The sequence below is a fragment of the Canis lupus genome, chromosome 19, assembly GCF_003254725.2.
Source record: "Canis lupus dingo isolate Sandy chromosome 19, ASM325472v2, whole genome shotgun sequence".
In the NCBI taxonomy this organism is placed as follows: domain Eukaryota; kingdom Metazoa; phylum Chordata; class Mammalia; order Carnivora; family Canidae; genus Canis; species Canis lupus.
The window spans coordinates 26,408,883-26,415,477 of record NC_064261.1 but is presented as its reverse complement, the minus strand read 5'-3'; positions in this window follow the sequence as shown (position 1 = coordinate 26,415,477).

The window sequence follows — 6,595 nt, the reverse complement described above, 5'->3', positions numbered from 1 at the left end:
CTGAGTAAACCTCTGGATTCACACCCAGGGTCAAGAGCAGAGCTTCAGTGCTGAGTCTCTGTAGCTGTCATTTTGATACTTCAAAGTCTTGTATGCTATGGAAGGGTGGAAAACGCTACCGTGCTTCATCAACCAAGGACAACTTATACCGGGCACCTCTCTGTCCACATGTCTTGGAAAGTATAAAGTAACAGGTGAATATGGCCTGCCTTCATATACTCAAAATTTAACAGGAAATTAATAATGTGATTCTTACCTAAAATAAACTTACACACACACACACACACACACACACACACCTATATCCCCCTACATACACTTACACAGCTAACAGAATTTCATCAATATTTAAGACAAAACGAGACTTCAAATATATTTCCCATTTGGAGTGGGCTATCTGTGATTAGGACCCATGGTCAACCTGAGTTTATTTTCAATTGCCTCAGACTTTCAGGGTGCTTAGGTGGGAAAGCCTGAGGAGCTTTGGGAGAGGTATATAGAGGTGGAGGAGGCCTGGTGGGCACAGAAAGTCAATGTGTCATATTAGTTCAAAACCCAGCTCTGCCACCGGAGAGCTACATGATTTGCAAAAATAACTTTGAACTTGAGCTTCCTATATGTTACAAGGATTGCTATGCTGGTGGTTCTATATGCCCTGTCTCCCCACCTCCATCCATGTTCACACCTTCTCTGCTCCACTTCAGGTACTGGAAGGCTGACCCTGTGGAATGCATGCTGGGGAGGCCATGGCAGGGCAGCCCAGAGAAGGAAAAGAGGGACATTGTAGAATGTCACCCACTCCCTTTCCTGCCTGTGGAGTCTTAGCAGTGACTTCATTTCTTTATGGCTTTAGTTCCTGCCTGAGAGTCCCCTTAACAGTGGTAAGCCCTTGCTCAGTCACAACAATGCTATTTTCCCCTTTGCGCCTTCATGCCAGGGATGAGGGCTTTTCCCCCTCAGCCAGTCCCAGAGCCTGCATGCTTCACCCTCACTCATGGGTTCCTTTAGCCTCACCCACACCATCTGTACATCACTGTTCACAAAGCTCTAGTAGGTTCCACAGGTCCTAGGCCATTACTTTCCTGCCCCACCTTGATGATATCAATATCAATATCTATAAGTGCCAGATTGCTGAGAGTATAGGCATATACGCATTGTGTGCACTTGATAAGCACTGAATAGGTGGTAACTATTGTTATACTTTTGTTTACTTCTGGGTAAGGGAAAGGCTACAAGGACAGCCCGTGCTAGAAGTCATGGGTATTAGAATACCCACACTGTTCCCAGAGGTTTGGTGACCCAGGCTGCTACTCCTGCCCACACCCCTGCGCAAGAAACCATATGTGTGACATCATATATGTTTTCTTTGGGTTTTCCTTTACTTGAACTTCTTCACCTCAGGATTTGTGAGTCATCATTATAGAACCAGGCATATCCCCTCCCTGAGCCCTCTATCCCTACAGTCCCAATTATTGAGTCAGTGTCTGGCAGGCATCAGTCTGGGTCGTGAACATATGTCAGAAGAAGGAAAGCCATGTGAAAGAAGTTTCTGGGAACCCAGGACAAAGAGCCAAAGAATTGCATACCACAAAGGCATTTGTAGAGAGAACTGACCAACTGACTGACCTATGCCTCCCTGAAACTCAGTTAATGATGGATGCTAATTAGGCTCCCATGATCTTTTTTTCTTGCTAGTTAAAGATGTATATGTGTCATGAATTTCATGTTTGAATTAATGATTTAATGTTCTATATATTACCTCGGCTTATAAATTCAAATGGGCTCTTGGAGGTTCTTCAAGTAGGAAATGCATTCCATAAATGTAAGATTGTTATTAATCTTGATTATTAATATTTAATTTTAAAATGAATAATTAACCTCATCTTAATTCCACTTTTTTATGGTGTTTCTGGAATTCTTTCTTTCATGTCTAACCTCACTATTCTGGGGCTGTAATTGGCTTTGAAATGTCAAGATCCATATCATCTTTGCATTCAGGCTTTGTCTTAGGGAGAGCTCCTATTTGTAAGATACACTTTAGGACTGTATAAGCAAAAGTGGAAATTAGTGAATGGATGTCAGACAGAATAGTAAAGGTGAAAAACCTGACTTGTAAATAAGTGAGAATCGAGATGCACCAACAGGTCAGACCACTACCCACAACCCAACTCACTGTGTGAGTGAGGGACACGACTGCCCTCATCACTGAAAGTAGATCATCATCAAAGGCACTGCTGAGCCTGCACTGGACGTGGGCACAGTCCTCACTCATGACCTTGACACCATCCTTAGTCACCAGAGAGGCTCCTCTATGGTAGCTGCTCCTCTATGTCACCAGCTCCTTGTCTGATGCAGTGGCACATGCATCTGTCTCATTGAACCCTGATCGCCTGCCTCCCTGTGCTCTCATGCAAGAGAGGCTGGAAGAAAAACTTCTGGAACACTCACATCTCCAGCAGAACTGCATTTCAGATAGACAGGAATTTCAGCTTTTGGGAATGCAAAAGGGAAAAAAAATGCACAGTGCAGTCTCCATTCTTGCTATCTTCACCAAGTGATGAAATAGTACAGCTCCACTGCCCACATGCTTATGTCTTCAAAATAGCACCATTATTCCTTGTGAAAGGAAAACTCTTTTTATTTGTTAAAGAGATTTTTCCCCCTTTTTCTTCCGCCACTTTGGCAACACTGTATATTTAGCAATTCCCCAAACTTCCCTTATTTTGCATGTGGTTAAGAATCTGGGCTTTAAAGCCAGACTGCCTGGTTTCAGATCTACCTATGTATCTACTTACCCGCTGTATTTATCTCAACCACCTTGTGCCTCACATTCTGCTCCTAAAAATGAAGATAATAATAGTAACTATCTCATAGATGTTTGTGAGAATCCAGTGTGTTCATACAGTTCTATTCAAAGTGTGTTTGGTGGACAGAACCAGCTACATAGTTTGCAGTGCTCAGTGCAAATGAAAATGAGAGGCCCCTTGTTCAACAATTATTAAGAATTTCAAGCTAGGGATGACGGAACACTTAAATAAGTTTGTGGCCCTCAGAAACATGTGTCCTGTGCAACTGCACAGGTCACACATCCGTGAAGGGGCTTTGTGCGGTTTTGTAAGTTACTGCTCTAGAAAAGGTGAAGAAATTAAGAAGCATTTATTTTTATTTTTTTAATTTTTTTTAATTTTTTTTAATTTTAATTTTAATTTTTAGTTTTTTAAGAAGCATTTAAAACTTTTTGTAGTAATTTGATATCATCCTGACATCTCAGTGTGTGTTCAATTGAAATGTGTTGTTGAATAGGGCAGATACTGGTTTGGGTGCTGTCAAACTTCAGCGTTGAGGGGTATGAACCTTGCATTAGTCATATCCAGTGTGATTATTATCCAATTGCAATTGATTAAAAATTAGAAAAAACGTTGTTTTTCTACCAATACAATTATGTGTTCAATAACTGTATGTTCAGTAAAGGTTAGTTAGGTGTTCTTATCTGTGATTATTTTTAACAAACACCATTTTGTTTATGGGATTGTGCATGTGTAGACATGCAATGTGCTCTTTCAGAATTTTTTTTTGTTTCAAGCTCTATTTATGTATCTATCTATCTACCTATCTAATCCTGACTAATTCTTTATGACTGTCCACTTTCTAGGTGAAGTCTTCTGGTCCCCTTACCTGTTAACTGGGCTAGTCACCCCTCATCTGTACCTCTTACTTCTCATGCGCATCTTTAGTGCTAATAATACCTCTTACTGTATTTATCTCTTCTCTGAGATGTTTTCCTTCTCAAAAACTTTCTTCTGAAAAAAAAAAAAACTTTCTTCTCTTTCTAGGAGGTCCTTGAGGATGAAGACAACATATTCTAATTATTTTGAACATATGCAAAGCAGCCTATTTGACTCTTCTGGTAACTGAATTAACATTGATGTATTTCTGTTGGTCAGAGTCACACACTAATTCCAGACTCTGTTCCATGTAAGTCTTTCTTTGTCTAATTTTGATTTGTATCCTTTTACTTTACTAAACAGAAACTGTGAGGGTTATAGCTTTCAGTAAGTTCTGTGGGATTTTTTTAGTGAATTATCAAGCATGAGGTTGTTTTGGTCTTCAGAGCTGCCAAATATCAAGCTTAGAGTATGCACAGTAGCCTCCTCCCACCGCCCAAAGATTGCCCACACTTCTGACAAAAACTGCCTTTCCAGGCAACATGATGCTAAGCAGTTATCTGAATATTACCCACTATGGGGGACTCATAATTAATCTGATTGCTTTCCAAGGATCCTTTACATGGGAACATGCATTTGTATCAAAGGGAAACCCATGAAAATCATTTATATACCCTTAACATAGAAGCATTTTGTTTCCATTTTCTTTTTATTTTTGTTTTATGTTCCATGGAAATAAGTATGCAATACCTCAAAATGTAATATAAAATAACAAATATGTATTTTAAAAATTATTATGAAAATTGTTTATAACAGAGAATATCTTGAGGCAACTTAAATTCTCAACAATAAAAGGATTATTAAATACATTATGGTATAAATTTCTAACAGAATAATATGTAGCTATTAGAAATATTGTTTACTGAGAATTTTTAGATGCATGTGAAAATACAATATTAATTAGAAAAAGCAGAGAGCTCAATTTTATCAGCAATATGACCTTGACTCTGATTTTTACTTACTGCGCTTGCTAAACTGGAAGTAACTAGAATGTCGATTTTTGTAACAAAAACAAGTCAACTTTATTATCATAGGAGATATGGAATTGGAAAGCTATACTGAGCTGGGGGAACTAGGGATGGATCACTTCTGTGCCTCTCCAACTACTCTATGCATTACAATGGAAGGAGTCTCTGGATATAACTTAAAGAGGTCTGAGAAACATTTGAAACACTATGTTAAAGACTTTTTATTCTAGTATATGTGTAAAATATTCCTTTTATTCAATAATATACTTATGCCTGTTTTAATTAAAAAATAAAATTACTTACCTTCAGGAAAATAGCTATAACAGAAAAGACCACAACCTAAATTTTCCAATCATTTATTGCACATACAAGTTTTCTGCTCACCCAGCTTTTATAAAATCCATATGCACCAATGTGAAATTTTTATCCAATTAGGTGATGCATGCATAGCACCAACTTTTTAAAATTAAAAATTAAAAAAAAAGTCTTCACCCAGCATCTCATTCAATGAAAGCATTGCATTGGGAAGATTACTCATGTGGCTTTGGGTGGCCTATGCCATCTTGGTATGTGCCCCTGGTACAGAGATATGTACCCACTTTTGAGGAACCTGATTACTTTCAAGTCCACTTTTTGAAGATGACATATAGAAGAGTGATGTATTCCTTATTTTAATTTCTGGCTTTTTATATTTTTCCCTAAAGTAGATAACAGAACTTGTCAGCTGGCTTGCAATAACTATATGAATATTTTGGGTTAGGGTTAGGAGATAAAATAACCAAACTCTCTAAAAGTTCTCCTTAAAAATTAAAGAACTGGACTTCCTATGCCATGGGGTGTTTAAACAGAAGGTGGGTTACATCTCTGAGACAGGTGGTCAGCATGGGATAGAGAGGCTAAGATGACTTCTAAGTCTCCTTCTGAACTTGAAATTGTGTAGAGGATGCACCCATAGCCATTGAATGATGCCTGACCTTCCCAGGATGTGTATGCACCACCTCATTCATCCTCACATCTACAGCTTCTTCCTTACTTTTGTCTCCTTCAAATAGTTCCTCTTCCTCTGATGATGCAGCTTTTAATGCAGTGTTCAATTTCCCAATATACCCCACACACACTCCCCCATACTACTTTCACTGAGACAATTAATTCAGGCACTACCTGGTAGGACCGCTGTTTGTTCTGCTCCAGATATTTACACACAGTGGCTCTCTCTGATACCACAGTTGAGCAGTACTTGTCTGGTTTCCATCATCCACAGCACCTTGACATGCCCTTTCCAATGCCTTTCTTCCCCCTACCTGAAACTCATTAAGATAATTGACTTTTTTAATTTTTATTTCAGCTATAGCATAAATTGCACTCGTTTAAAGAATACGATGGCCTGACTGGTTTTTAATGCTATTAAGGTGATTGTAATGACAAGTGCTCTCACTAGAAGATGACATGGGGTGAATGGTGGGGAGTACCAATTTCTACTTCAGTGAGCAAGATAAAATAGCCTTGCCTTGAAGGAATGACTTAGGAGAGGCACTCCGAGGTGCCTTCTTCGAGTAAAAGGTTGAGACACAGAAGAGAGAGGCAAAGAGAAGCCCCTGGAAAACAATCCCTGGGGAATGAGGCAACCCCAATAGCAAAATTCCCAGTAATTCGCAAGCAAGTGAAGGAAGTAATAATAAGGAGTCCTGGAGTCATCAGAACCAAGTTCGTGTCCAAGCTCTCTACACCTCATTTGCCATGTAACATTGAACAAGGTTGTAGACTGGAACTCAAAGTTTGGTGGAGATAAATAGCCAGGGAGGCAGGGAGACAAGTGTGGAGGAGATGAGTCTGTAGACTTCATATACTCTTAGATTATAAGAGCTCTGTGAGTTAAAATACAATTTTGATTTCATTGATGAC